The 15000-nt window shown below is 43.2% G+C and overlaps 1 protein-coding gene and 1 long non-coding RNA gene across 2 annotated transcripts in view; one reads left to right on the top strand and one right to left on the bottom strand.

Moving 5' to 3' along the window:
* tp73 (tumor protein p73) overlaps positions 1–15000 on the bottom strand; it is an 82677-nt gene that overhangs the window by 9331 nt on the left and 58346 nt on the right. The gene's annotated exons all lie outside the window — the stretch shown is intronic.
* LOC134457556 (uncharacterized) lies at positions 3413–4516 on the top strand. Its single transcript, XR_010036445.1, has 3 exons — positions 3413–3944; positions 4143–4274; positions 4466–4516. It is a non-coding gene; the product is annotated as an uncharacterized LOC134457556 (long non-coding RNA).

Here is a 15000-nt window from a genome sequence, read left to right on the forward strand (position 1 = left end):
CTTGCTGACACTGTCACTGATGGCCTGCTGTTCTCTGAAGTGGTCCTCGTCTGCCTTGCGGTCGCGACCCGGACATGCACAGATACGACCCTCAAACGACCTCCTCCCCAGCACCTGACCACTGCACAGGAAATAGGATCGTGTGTATAAGTAACAACAACAACAACAAAAACAACAACAATACTAATACTAATAACAATACTGCCGTCTCCAAAAGTGTTGTCGCCTATCCATCTGTTTGGAATAACTAATTTGCTAATAACCTGACTTTCAATTAATCACTTGGCTTCAGAAGTCACTCATATAAAAGCTACAACCCAAACGAATGAACCAACGTTTTATGTACAAAAATAAATTTCATGCACCAAAGAAAGATTGAAAGATTGGTTATTAGCTGTTATTCCAAACAGATGGATAGGCGACAACACTTTTGGAGACGGCTGTAATTATGACAATAATATACATCTGTTTATATAGGGCTTTTCCTGGTACTCAAAGATGCTTTACAGGAAGACATACTAAAAACATCAGCCTATGCTCTCTTACATGAGATGATGGTGCATGGTGTGTGTGTGTGTGTGTGTGTGTGTGTGTGTGTGTGTGTGTGTGTGTGTGTGTGTGTGTGTGTGTGTGCGTGCGTGCGTGCGTGCGTGCGTGCGTGCGTGAGTGCGTGCGTGCGTGCGTGCGTGCGTGCGTGTGTGTGTGTGTGTGTGTGGAAATGCAGGTGCCACCTTTATCCCTAAGGGTATTATGAATAGAAGATTCTAGTGCTGTATTGGACTCCTTTTAAACCAAATTTGGATTGTGCCATGCCATGATAATTGTATATCTGTCAATCCAAATAAAGAAGTAAAATGTGTGTGTGTGTGTGTGTGTGTGTGTGTGTGTGTGTGCGTGCGTGCGTGTGTGTGTGTGTGCGTGCGTGTTTTTCCTTACTCTCGCGTCTCCAGCGTGATGATGATGAGGATAGGTCTTCTGTTCATGCCCCCCACACAGCTGCTGTTGCACATGAAGTTGTAGAGGATGGTGGTGAACTCTGTTCCCACCTGCAGAGAATAAAAATGTAATTTTTACACTTCATGAAGGTATCTGTTTCCTAGGCATGGGTGAATATACCCTGACATCCCTTTTCACGTAAACATTTATGATGCAGTAATATACAAGAAAGCCCAATTGGGAAACTCCAACTCCCATTGTCACTGTGACTCAGCACTCCACAGTACACAAGTGAACACTGCACACTGCACACTGCACACAACAAAATTGCATTTGTGCTTCACCCTTGCAAGGGGCCAGCCCTCAATGGCGCCCGAAGTGTGGTTGGACGGTACCATGCTCAGGGTACCTCAGTCATGGAGGAGGATGGGGGAGAGCACTGGTTAATTACTCCCCCCTCCAACCTGGTGGGTTGGGAGTCGAACCGGCAACTTTTGGGCCGTCTGACACCCTAACCACTTACCCATGACTGCCCATGTATATTGTGAAATAATATAACACAAGACAATAATCAGCCGGTGAGATTACAAATTTTTTAATTTATTGAACTTGTGAATTTGGCCATAGATGGCGCACTACCATTTATCTTCTTCCTAATAAACCTGTGTTCTTCAGCCCAACCAGTAGGTGGCACCATCATAGTGGGCTACCAGAGTGTGTACCTGAGTACACAGAGTGTGCATAATGCCCCTTATAACTGCTATTTCCACACCAAGGCTACAATTACTTCTTAGGTAAAGAACAAGTTGCAACATGTGTGGCGAGGGTGAGAAGCTCATCAACACGGGGAGGTGAAAGCATCCTGACCAGTGTTGCCAGATGTGTCTGATCAAATCCCGCCCAAAAGATCCTCAAAAAACGCCAAAATGCGCTATATTTCACCCAATTTCAACAAATTGCATTGATTTGTATGGGCACAAAACTGCTGGAAAAAAAAAAACCAAATGGCCAATTTTTCCCATTTTTACCCGCAGATGGTCATCCCAAGTCCCGCCCAATCTGGCAACACTGATTCTGACCTGAGTCATTCATCTCTCTTCAGCCCTGCCTCACCCCACTCACCCCACTCATCTCTCTTCAGCCCTGCCTCACCCCCCCCACGCACACACACACACACACACACACACACACACACACACACACACACACACACACACACACACACACACACACACACACACACACACAGAAACGCACACACACACACGGGCGCACACGCACACACACACACACACACACACACACACACACACACACACACACACACACACACACACACACACACACACACACACACACACACACACACACACACGTATGCACACTTGAACATGGCAATTACATATGCCTTGCGGCTATGAACATGATGAAAATCATGCCTGTTTCAAAGAGCAGGAGCACATCAGTACATATCACATCATACACATAGATTCAAGTCATTCAAGAGCAATTCATTAAGCACCTACCATTTATCTCCTACACTGAAAAAAGCCATATGTTGTGTATGTTAAATTAATCAAAGGGAAACATGTCACTTCTACCATGAATAATTATGTTTTGTGATTGGGCATAATGAAGTTATGTAACTTTGGCATGATGCCCAATAACCAACGACTTCCCAAATCCAGTAATGTTGTCACAACCTAATTCCTTTGGATAAGATGACCAATGGCTTTTACAACGCCAGAACAGATGGTGGCAGTAGTGTGCGGATTGTGTGTGGCAGCCGGAAACAACGAGCTTGCCGAGTTCTTTGACTGAATACATATCCGCGGACACTCTGAAGGCGGGTAAGTCAAAAAAGTAAACCACTGTAGGGCTGTTTGCATTTATCATGACTTTCCTAGAATCACATTTATATCACCCGTTTCGTTAGTGTACTTAGTTTTGGCATCAAGGCATACGTTTTATGAGCAAGAGAGTAAGCTTAGCTGGCTAATTCTCACCAATTCAAACTGGTTAGCGGCTAATTATCGAAATAGTCTCCTTGTTTTAACTATTGTTGGGAGTTTGGAAGCTGTCACCCATGTTGTACTGTATGCATGTTTGCATGTGTGACATTATTTTCGGTTACTTTGCGAGTTATAGCGAAAGAAACTACCTGGCAGCCCATAACGGCAGCTAGCTAATTTATGCTAGGTGACAACAGCTGGTTCATTAACGTTGTATTAGTTCTATGCATTGACGTTGCGAGACCCGTGTGCGTCTGATTTCAAATGTATCCAGGACAGTCGTAGATACCATCAGTAGCTCTAGACACATCAATGACACAGGGGAAGTAAAGTTACCGCTGATTTTTGGTATTGCTCCGTCTGACTGTGTGCGTACGGCCACAGTAAATGTTGATTAGCCGGTGGAACTTTTCGGTTTGAAAAAAGACGAGACGTGAGACTGTGTGACAGAAAGGGGCTGTGTGTGCTTGTGTATGGGTGCGCGTTTGAATGGGTGCGTCGTGTGTAGAACTAGATGCTGCAGTTTGCAGCTGGTTTGATTCATGTCGTGGGTCACTTACCAATGTATGTAGGCCTAATTGGCTATGACCTTTGAAATAGTTGAAAGTAAATCCCAGTAGTATCTAGTGAAACACACATGCAAACGCCCTTCTGTCCCTCATTCCCTCAAACTCGATCTTCTACATTTGTTGTGTAAAAAGGACATAGCAAGTTTTTTGTATCAATGATCACTTTAGGATATTCCAGTGCATTTACATTCAATATATACTGTACCTTGAGTGAGGTAGAAATGCATATTGTTGCAAATATAAATACTGTTAATTTGTTATTTTTTGTAATTAATAATTTACTGAATTTCTTTGTAGAATATGTTACTATTATTTGGGTTTTTGTTCTCTGCATAACTGTCTCTTTCACCTATATTAATTCCTCAGCATTCAAGATGTTTGTAGGGTCCTCACCTCAGCTACCTCTCACAAGGTGCCCCTGAAAAAGGTGATTCAAAGGTTCTTGTGTAGTATCTAATCTATGACTATTAGCTCGTGTGTGTGTGTGTGTGTGTGTGTGTGTGTGTGTGTGTGTGTGTGTGTGTGTGTGTGTGTGTGTAAAATCTGTTGTAATTATTTTACATTTTTCTCTGCATAGCTGTCTCCTTCACCTATATTAGTTTATCTGTCTTTCTGGTCACAACAGAAATTCAAGACGTTTGGGTCCTCAGCTCAACTGACCAAGACCTTTGCTCATTGAAGGCATGAAGTAATTTGTGATGCCCCCACGATTGCAGTTTTTAAATCCAGATGGCTTGCTCTTTTTAACATGTGCGAGGTAAGTTATTTGTTGATTTTTTTGTGTGTTTATTTCCTCATTTTAGTAAGACCATCAGGCCTTTTTGTAACCTTTGTCACAAGTCTTAAGTTACAAGTATTTTGTAGGTATGTGTTTTGTGCCCTGTTTCAAGTTAAGTGCCAAGTTCAAGAGGATCATGACAGTTGGTTTGCTGTTGAATTTCTTCTCAGAGCTGGATGGTCTTTCAACAACACTGCTCCGGGTCTTCAGCAAGAAAGGAGCTTCTCATGCAAGGAAGACACAGAGAATCCTGGTGCCCATGACTCAGGTAAAACATGCACACTGCCATGCATCACAGTAATGCTAAAATTTCAAGATCTAATGTAATGGGGAGAAGTAGGGTGTCTTGGATCATATTGCATTTCTCCCACTAATTTCAATCCTTCAGCCAGTTTTGAACTCATTGTCTTCACCTCAGTTCTAACTACAGCTGGCTTTACACACAGCAGTCCTGGGCAATGATATAACAGTTTTTTTGCAGGTCAGTTGATGTGGTTGCTGCTCGGTTTTATTATTATTTTATTTTTTTATTTGATTCTCATGTCTGTCTGGCTTGCGATTCCCATGAAATGATCAGGGGAATTAAAGGTACACTGTGTACGAGTTTTAGCTGTTTATTTCCGGAATTCATGCTACCCATTCACTGATGTTACCTTTTTCATGAATACTTACCACCACCATCAAATTCTAAGTATTCATTATGACGGAAAAATTGCTATTTTCATACATGAAAAGGGGGATCTTCTCCATGGTCCGCCATTTTGAATTTCCAGAAATAGTCATTTTTAGCTGCAGAAATGACTGTATTTGGGCCATACTAGAAAATATTAGTTTATTACTTGGTAAGCTTTCATGAAAAGGTCAAATTTGGCAATAGGCAGCCCAGTTTCAATTAGCAGCGTAGTTGCAGTACCTTTTTTGACCATTTCCTGCACAGTGTACCTTTTTAAGGTCAGACGTCACATTTTGGCATCACTTCAGTACGTTTGGAACCAGGGCTGAGTGCTGAAATGGTACCGAGTACTTGGGGCTAATGGAAAAGTGTCAGAGCTGCACCATGCCATATCAAACAGTGACGTACTGTACCACTTCACTGCCAGTACCAACGATACACTACGCTACTAGATAAATGAGATGTGTCCTTTGTTTAATGTGGTTGTACCTGTACTGCGTTTATTCTTCCTGTTGGTTAAAATGTTTTTCCTGCATGTTTGTTTCCTGGCATACATTGACCGGCCCTCATACGCAGACTGACAACATTGATGTGAACAGGGAGTGCATGCTGAGGAGCTGACGGTCTACCTGAATGAAGAGCCAGACAAAGTGGTATGTTACAACTCGGCAGCTAGATCTGTCTTTTTCGTTATTAGGTGGCATAGGGAGATCGCACACATCAGTGGCCTGCGAGGCTCATTTTGTTGGGCTCTGGTGGGCTCCTCCATCCTGTGCTACCTGACATGTCTCCTGGCATCTCATCCACGTTCTGGACACTGCTGGAGGACACACCAAACCTTCTTGCATTGATGTGCCATCTTGGCCTCAGTTATGTGTTCTTTGCAAACACGAATCTGCCCAATTCCAGCTTTGCTAAAGCACCCTCACATCATCACAAACCCTTTGCCAAATTTCACGTTCAATCCAACACCAGTCATCTCTGATTTGTAGATCTCTGCAGGTCTCTATCTACCCATGAGGGTGTTGCACTTGCTGTGGCACATTGCGAAGGCCGCATTACTGAAGCAGCAGAAGTTATCTTAGAAGAAAACTTAAACTCAATATAGGTTTTAGTTCTGGAATACGATCGTGCTGTAGGGTAATAGTTTTCTCATAGTTTCACCTTAGACAACTCCCCCTTAGGAGACCAAACTTTGAGCAGACTCTTTTGCATTGGATGGGTGGGGTTTGACATATCTTTCTCTCTCATGCAATTTTTGGTTGACAATGTGCCTAAAAGGGCCAATATGTTCAAAATACTAATAATTGTGCTGGTGGGGCAGCCGTGGCCTAGTGGTTAGAGAGTTGGTTTTTCAATCTATTGGTTGCAGGTTTGAATCTCCCCTGACCTGTCACTACATCTCCATCCATGGCTAAAGTGCCTAAGGCAAGGCACCTAACCCCACATTGCGCCAGGGCCTGTAACCAATACCCTGAAAAGTAATAAATGTAAGTCGCTTTGAATACATGAAAGCGTCAGCTAAGTGTAATGTAATGTATTGTAACAATTTTGCACACTGTATACTTAGCTGTATGTGTAAAGTTTCTCACCAACACTCGTGAAAAGATCATGACCCTGTTTCTCAAAAGCACCGTTGTTAGTTAGCGACTTGGTATTTTGCCAATGGGAAATTGCATGCAAGCAAAGTTTTTACTGTAGTTACCAATGATGCTGTTGAGAAACATACTCCAGAATGGGGTCATAGCCACACCAAAAACGAAGAGAGGTAATTGAACATCAGTTTGATCTCACATTCAATTGCCTAAACAGGCAGTGTGAGGGCACACAAGTCAACATCCTCCTCATACCTTTCATAAACTATACTAAATATACTACTATACTACTTTTCCCATCTCTGGGTGTGTTAGGGTGGACAGAAATGCCCCAAACTTGCGCCCACAAATACCGCTTACGGCTTCAATCATGGGTTTTGTTTACTGTTTTCCAGGATGTTGATCTGGACGGTCCAGCTGAAACGTATTGTCTTCGTGTGCGTGTGATCGGCAGAGAGTCCGCAACGACATTGGTAACGTACCTGTGGCCATTGCAGTGATTGTTTTGGTTTATGCTCTTAATCTCTGTTACCTTCCAGAATGGAAGTACACTTTCAAATTTCTGTTTCATTCTAACCGTCTGTTTCATCAGTTTTTGCACTGCTTTTAAATGTACACTGTGCAAGATTCTTAGTTGTTTATTTCCAGAATTCATGCTACCCATTCACTAATGTTACCTTTTTCATGAATTCTTAGCACCACCATTAGGGTGCATCAGTTGCCCCCTATGAAAAGATATGGCCTTGGCCCTATAGTAAAAATGTTCTACACCCAGTAAAAACACACTGTGTAAAATATTTTGAAATTTGGATGAAGTCTACCGGGGCCACCAGCCCCATGAAAATAGAAAATAATGGTGAGAGTCAAAATCTTGAATAGAAACAGGGCTGGACTGGCCATCTGGCATGGCGGGCATTTCCCGGTGAGCCCCGCACCCTCGTGGGCCCCCATTGTTTTATTTTTTACATTACTGAAAATAGGGGCCCATGAGGGTGCGGGGCCCACCGGTGAGTCAGTTCTCCGGCAACACTAATAATGAGGGGGCCCCCTTAAAACCGAAAGTGCCCGGGCCCTATTTATCGCCCAATCCAGCCTGAATAGAAATGGACATTTTGTTGCATAAAGCTATCCAATAAAAACATATTGCCTCAGCTGTGTGATAAAAAAAATTCTATGCACAGTAAAATCACTGTGTGGAAAATGTGTTGAAATTTAGATTAATTCTACTGGGTCCACCAGGCCCATGAAAATACAAAACAATGGTGATAGTGATGGGCAACCTGGATTCCAAAGTCCAGTGCCACATATTCCAAATATAGCCAATATACCGTAATGAACCAGCTGACCCACTGCCAGTATCAAGCAAGAGATTGCGAAGTTGTATGACTTTTGTGTGCTTCACCTGTGGGCCTAGGATTGTACAGGTAGCTGTTAATACCTGGTGGAACATCTGTACTAAAGCTGTGAATGCTCCTTGGAATGACTTATGTTTTTTCAAGAAATCCCTGCAGTAGTTCAATAGAGTACATACAATACAACTGTATGTGATGTTGGAAAGAGTGGCTTCCCAAAACCTGTACTTAAGTGGGCAGTCATGGGTGAGCGGTTAGGGCGTCAGACTTGCATCCCAGAGGTTGCCGGTTCGACTCCCGACCCGCCAGGTCGGTTCGACTCCCGACTCGTCAGGTTGGTGGGGGGAGTAATCAACCAGTGCTCTCCCCCATCCTCCTCCATGACTGAGGTACCCTGAGCATGGTACCGTCCCACCGCACTGCTCCCCATGGGGCGCCACTGAGGGCTGCCCCCTTGCACGGGTGAGGCATAAATGCAATTTTGTTGTGTGCAGTGTGCAGTGTTCACTTGTGTGCTGTGGAGTAATGGCACTCTTCAATACAGTTGTATTGACTGCCTTGTAGCCTAGGCATTCCAAGGAACATTCACAGCTTTAGTACAGATGTTCCTCCATGAATTGTAGGCCCACAGCTGAAACACGTAAGGGTTAACGTTCGGCGAGAAGGTCGCTACCGTGGAATAGCAGCACGACAGAGAGAATCTTTAGACCCCGACGCGGAGCGGATTCACACATGGCGGGGACATTTCTTTAGGCCTATTTAATGTTAAGATTGTTGTGCGCAAAACAAAACAGTGCCGTTGTGGAACACCACTAGGCAACAGCTAGGTAGCCAGGACAACAGGTGTAGCCTAGTCTATCACAACAGCTGATTAGAGTCTTGTTGAAAAGTCGCTTTAGCAGTGAAAAGTCTTGTTGCTATTGACAGCGGTCTGTTATAGACCAACCCGTCCGTTATCGAAAAATAACACAATCCAGTGCCACAGATTTCAAATTACCTGGTTTTACCTGTCCAATGGGGCACCTAAGTCTCCACCCCTTCCGGGCGGCTTATGGGGCTGGCAACGCAAAAACTTTTGACTGGGCTGTAATGGACTGATCAAAGCTATTTTCCGACCCACCTCGCATTTCCCCGTCGATCATACATATGCTGTGCCTCAGAATTAATAACAACCAATGGTGTGCTTGTTGACTTCACTTGGCAAGCGATTTTTGAGTTGTGTGTGTGCAAAAATATACAATTATTTGGACTACACAACAGACGTCGCATGTCCGACGTGCAGCCACTTAAGCCGCAGTGCAGTGGTAGGGTTGGCTGTGCCTCGGTTCACGTCAGATATGCGAGGCGCACGTGTAGTCTCTAACATAGTTTTGCACAAAAGCTAAAATAACGTTTCTTGCGTGTCGAAAATGAGTGGTCTTACGACGCAAATCCAAACCTTTCAAATTCACTGTCATCATATGTGAAATCCGGAGCACATGCCAAACGGGATGAGGATTTAGCTTGACTCGCTCCATTAACTCTCATTCAAAATTTTGAGAGCTCCAGCCCCATGGATCGGAAGTAGAAGGGCGTGACTTAGGTGCCCCATTGCCCTAACTGGAAAGGTAAAACTAGGTATGTCATTTGGAATATGTGGCACTGGACTATAGCTTTGGAATCCAGGTTGCCCATCACCATCACCATTATTTTGTATTTTCATGGGTCTGGTGGACCCGGTAGAATTCATCTAAATTTCAACATATTTTACACAGAGTGATTTTACTGTGCATAGAACATTTTTATCACACAGCTGAGACAATATGTTTGTATTGGGTAGCTTTATGCAGCAAAATGTCCATTTCTATTCCAAGATTCTGACTATCACCATTATTTTCTATTTTCATGGGGCTGGTGGCCCGGTAGACTTCATCTAAATTTCAAAATATTTTACACAGTGTGTTTTTTACTGGGTGTAGAACATTTTTACTATTGGGCCAAGGCAATATCTTTTCATAGGGGGCAACTGATGCACCCTAACCACCATCATATTCTTAGTATTCATTATGACTGGGAAAAATTGCACTTTTCATTCATGAAACTGGGATCTTGTCCATTTTGAATGTCAAGAAATTGCCATTTTTAGCTGCAAAAATGACTGTATTTGGGCCATACTATAAAATATTTGTTTATTACTTAGCAAACTTTCATGAAAAGATCAAATTTGGCAATAGGCAGCCCAGTTTCAATGAGCAGCATAGTTGCAGTACCTTTTTTGACCGTTTCCTGCACAGTGTACCTTTTTTAAGAGTTTTTTAGAGAAATTAATCTTTCTCATTTGCACTTGAAGAGGTACCCTCATTTTGTATCTTGCTTTGATCATTACATGTGCAATGAAGAAATAAAGGCAACTAATTCTTCAACTTTATCGCGTGTAACTTTATTGTAGTTGGTCTTATAGGCTCAACTGGAACCAACTTACAACTGACGAACTTGGCTGACATGCATATTGGTAGATGCGTGTGCCTTGAGGTGTTTTCTAGTTTGATCTGAACTGATAAGGACAACAATGAATGTTTAATTAATTAAGGTATATTGATTTAATGATTGACTTTTATTATGTTTGATGTTCATGTGGCTTGACAAGTATTGTCTTAATACAGTTAATTAGATGTGTTGAACAATCCAAACAATATTTTGTTGTGGGAACATAAATATATTATGGAAAGTATTTCCATCCAATTTGATTATGCTACCATAGCAAGATGTTGCTTTGTTGAGTCTATCAATGTAAATACTGCTGTAACTACCCCATGAAGTTGGTTCATCCAGACCTAAACCAAATATGTTGGAGCAACATGTAAAAGTTATGATGGATTAACCCTTTCTATTAAGGTTGAAATAACCTTTAAAAGTTATGTTGGCTGTACCCCTTGTACTTAGGTCACAGTTACACTTACATGTTATGTTGATCCAACATATTGACCTTAATGTGACTCAACAAAAACATTTCTTGCTTAGGTAGCATAATCAAATTGGATGGAAATACTTTCCATAATTTTTTTATGTTCCGCCAACAAATAATTTGTTTCAGTGTACTATGACTTTGCAGAATAGATATGACTATAACTATAATACAATATCATATGCTCTCATGGTAAAATATAGTCTTAGGACAAGAAAATTGTCAGTATTTGTCGTTATATATCAATATTTTAATATTGGACGCATCCTATTTTTTCACACTTTCATCTTCGTAAACGGTGCACTGCCACTTATTGCCATGTCCAGCACTGCATTGGGTCTAGGTTTAATACACACATGCACTACTGTATGGAAACACTGGATTTGGCAGAGAAGGGAGAGTAGCAATGATGCCATGTGTGCATGAAGGTGCAAATGTGCAAGGTATGGTGGTTAACATGTTTCAGAGAGGCAGTGATCTGACCACACAGACTCTGAGAGAGTGTTCTGGTGTGTCAGAGGGCTTACCTATGTGGTCAGATATACGTACGCACATGCGTGTGTGTGTGTGTGTGTGTGTGTGTGTGTGTGTGTGTGTGTGTGTGTGTGTGTGTGTGTGTGTGTGTGTGTGTGTGTGTGTGTGTGTGTTTGTGTGTGTGTGTGTGTGTGTCAGGGATGGAAATAAGTACCCTTCCACCTGCCAATGACGGGTAAATTTCAGTGGTGACTGGTACATTTTTCAACCCACCAGTCACTTTGACTGGTAAAAACAGTGAGTGACTGGTAGATTTTGAAATCTACCTGCCACCGTGACTGGTGGAGAAAAAACTGTGTGTGTGTGCGCGCGCGAGTGCACACGTATGTGTGTGCGCATGCAAGCCCATGTGTGTGTGTATTTGTGAGAGAACCCCACCTGTGGACATTCGTAAGGGACCAGGACGCTCTGTCTGCCTGTGACGGGGTCATCCACATACTGGGCCATGTTACTCCCCTCCACCCTAATCAGGTGACTGGCTGGAGCCACCTGGCCTATAGTGGGGGGGGGGGAGAGAGAAGGAGAGAGAGAAAGAAAGGGAGAGAGAGAGAGAGAGAGAGAGAGAGAGAGAGAGAGAGAGAGAGAGAGAGAGAGAGAGAGAGAGAGAATGAATGGAGAAATTAATAATGATAATAATAATAATAATAATAATAATAATAATAATTTGTATAGCACTGTATCATACAAGGCATGCAACTCAAAGTGCTTAACAAATGGGAAAAAAACATCATTGTTAGAGATGGATGTAAAAGGAGAGGTAGAGAGGAGAGGCAGACATAGCAGGAAGGCAGAGGAAGAAGAGATAGATAGAGATTGTAGAGTCATATAAGGTCAACGTGGGTTAGGACCAGGATTCTTAGAGGCGTAAGGTCCATAGTGGCTGCGTCTAGCATAAGTCATAGATAGTCACATAATAGACAGACAGACAGAAAGAGTTGGGAGGCCACAAGGAAGTGGAAAAGATGTTAACAGAAACGATTAGAAATGCACACACGCGCAATCTAATTTTAACAAATACTATTACAATACATATACTTTCACATGTTTATTGTCGATATTGGAAATGATGACAAGTTGCTCCTCACCGTCGTTGAAGTCGCGTCCGAGCTCATGGTTGGGGCATCGCTTGACCACCTCTGTGACATGCTCCGCCTTCTTGTATATGGGCATCGCCCTGACGATGCAGCCGGGGGGCGGGGCCGAGGCCAGCTTGACTTGGATTGGACAGGTCTTGGCAATCTGGCAGTACAGCTTCTTCAGCAGAGGGGAGTACTGCAGGCGACAGAGAGGGAGAGAGACAAGACAATGATTATATTATTCATAAATATCACTAATTCACTAATATATGCAGCAACAGTGGCTCAGGTGACACGCACGCACGCAGGCACGCACGCACGCAGGCACGCACGCACGCACGTACGCACACACAAAAGCAAACAGTAATCTATAAACACACACATGCATCTCTGTCTCATTCATCTATCACTCTCTCTGTAGACACATGCACAATAGCAACAGACATGCATTTGCGTACGTATGTCTGACCACATAGGTAAGCCCTCTGACGCACGCAGGCACGCAGGCACGCAGGCACGCAGGCACGTAGGCACGCAAGCACGCACGCAAGCACGCACGCACGCACGCACGCACGCACCCACTGTACAACACATCCCTCATCAACAGTGACCATCAGCAGTCATTTGCATTTGAAAAGCAGCCCTCCAGAGTCCAGACACTATAACATAATCTCTGACAGAAACTTCTTTTTGTCAAACATGACATGCCATGAAATAAAATTGTAGCAAAATGCGACAACTGTAGGTCAGGCGAATGATTTTGGTTAAAGAATAAATATGGTGCTGGGGCCTTGTCGTGGCCAACTGGTAGGGTACTCGTCTGCCATGCGGCCGACCCAGGTTCGATTCCCGGCCCCGGTCATTTGTCGACCCCTCCCCGTCTCTCTCCCCATTCGCTTCCTGTCCGCCTCTCGAACTATCCTATCAAATAAAGTTGTAAAAGACCACAAAAAAATGTTAACAAATAAAAAAATGAATAAATATGGTGCACTTCCGCATGCTCACAGCACTGCGAAGGTCCCATCTATGCAGTATGGCCATATATGGATTCAGTTGCCAATCCTGATATTAGGGTCATGTTAAGGTGGAATGTTACCAAGTAAAATATAAATATTATAATCAAATATCAGGATGATGTATTATAGAAATAAAGTCATTTTGTGTCACGAAATACGTGTGTCACGAAACACGAAATACGAAATACGTCTCTCCGCAAACTACATCCCAGCCATTGGACCTCCCTGGTTGCAGCATATATCTCCCGCCTGCCGTGCACTCCCGCTCCACCTGGCTCTGCTTTACTGACAGCTGTATAAGAGCAGAGCATGTCTGACCTGAGGTTACATGTTAACGACTCTTCACTACACGCCACACAGCAGCACACCTGGCCCCATCACCTGACCTCTGGTCTGCAGAGGTGAAGAGTGATTGACGGCCTGCATCAGGTCAGTGGCAGGGGCAGGGGCGGCCATGTTTACATTTCCTCACTTGAACTGAGTGCATACTAGAATGGAATACTGGAATACTGGAATACAATTGGAATACTTTACCTACTCTATGACTTGTGAAAAAAACGTAACCCATAACTGTAACAACAGAAAACAGACTGTACGTGTATATTTACCATAACAGAAATAACCTGTGTATTAACCGCTTCTTAATTTGAACACAAAAAATAGGGAACCATTTCAATAAATCAAAATGTCTACATTCTTAAATAAGCCATTTTTAATCAATGTAGGTCCACTTATGGTGTTGATATCATAACCATGGCCATGGAACTGCTGATTTTTGCTACCTGTACCTTCACAAGATACAGTATATTTTCTTTTCATTTCTTTTCTTTCTTCTCCTAAATCATCCAAGGCTTTGATATGGATGCGGGTCGTGTTCGCATATTTCCCAAAGTCAGCAGGAAACCGACGTATGTGTTACCAGGCGTGCCCGAACACGCCCGAAACACCATCAAGACATCCCAAATATTCACCCCAGGAAACCCAAACGCCATCTTCCAGGAAAAGCGTGCGGCGGTTCTGTACGGACTTGCATTGACATGATTCACAAAACAATACACGGCAGCTCATTTGCTTGTGACGCCCATACAGGAGTCAATCACTACACAACCGCTGGCATTGTGCACCCATCCAAAAAAAAAGCCATGCGCTGACCTCGTGTCTAGAACTACAGACAACCATAGAAACCAGAACAAAACAGGGACAAAACGTACTAATATCACACGTTATACTGTAGATTACTCATATCTGCCATCTTGTACATCATCATCAGACAGCAGACATCTCGTCTCGGCTTCAGATTACCCAGCACCCCAGCACCCAGTATTATATGAATGATTTGGCCATGCAATGTCAATGTGAGTTGATGGTGCCCTCATTTAGATCCAATTCCCCCAAAAATGTATATAGCCGTCTGGTGTTTGATGACATCCATGGGAATCAATTCCCTCAGTAACACCCAAGGCTTGTATTTCCTCACGACTGATGTTCAACTGGCCTTGCCTTCAGTAGAAATGT

This window comes from Engraulis encrasicolus, chromosome 10 (assembly GCF_034702125.1).
Source record: "Engraulis encrasicolus isolate BLACKSEA-1 chromosome 10, IST_EnEncr_1.0, whole genome shotgun sequence".
NCBI classification, from domain to species: Eukaryota; Metazoa; Chordata; class Actinopteri; order Clupeiformes; family Engraulidae; genus Engraulis; species Engraulis encrasicolus.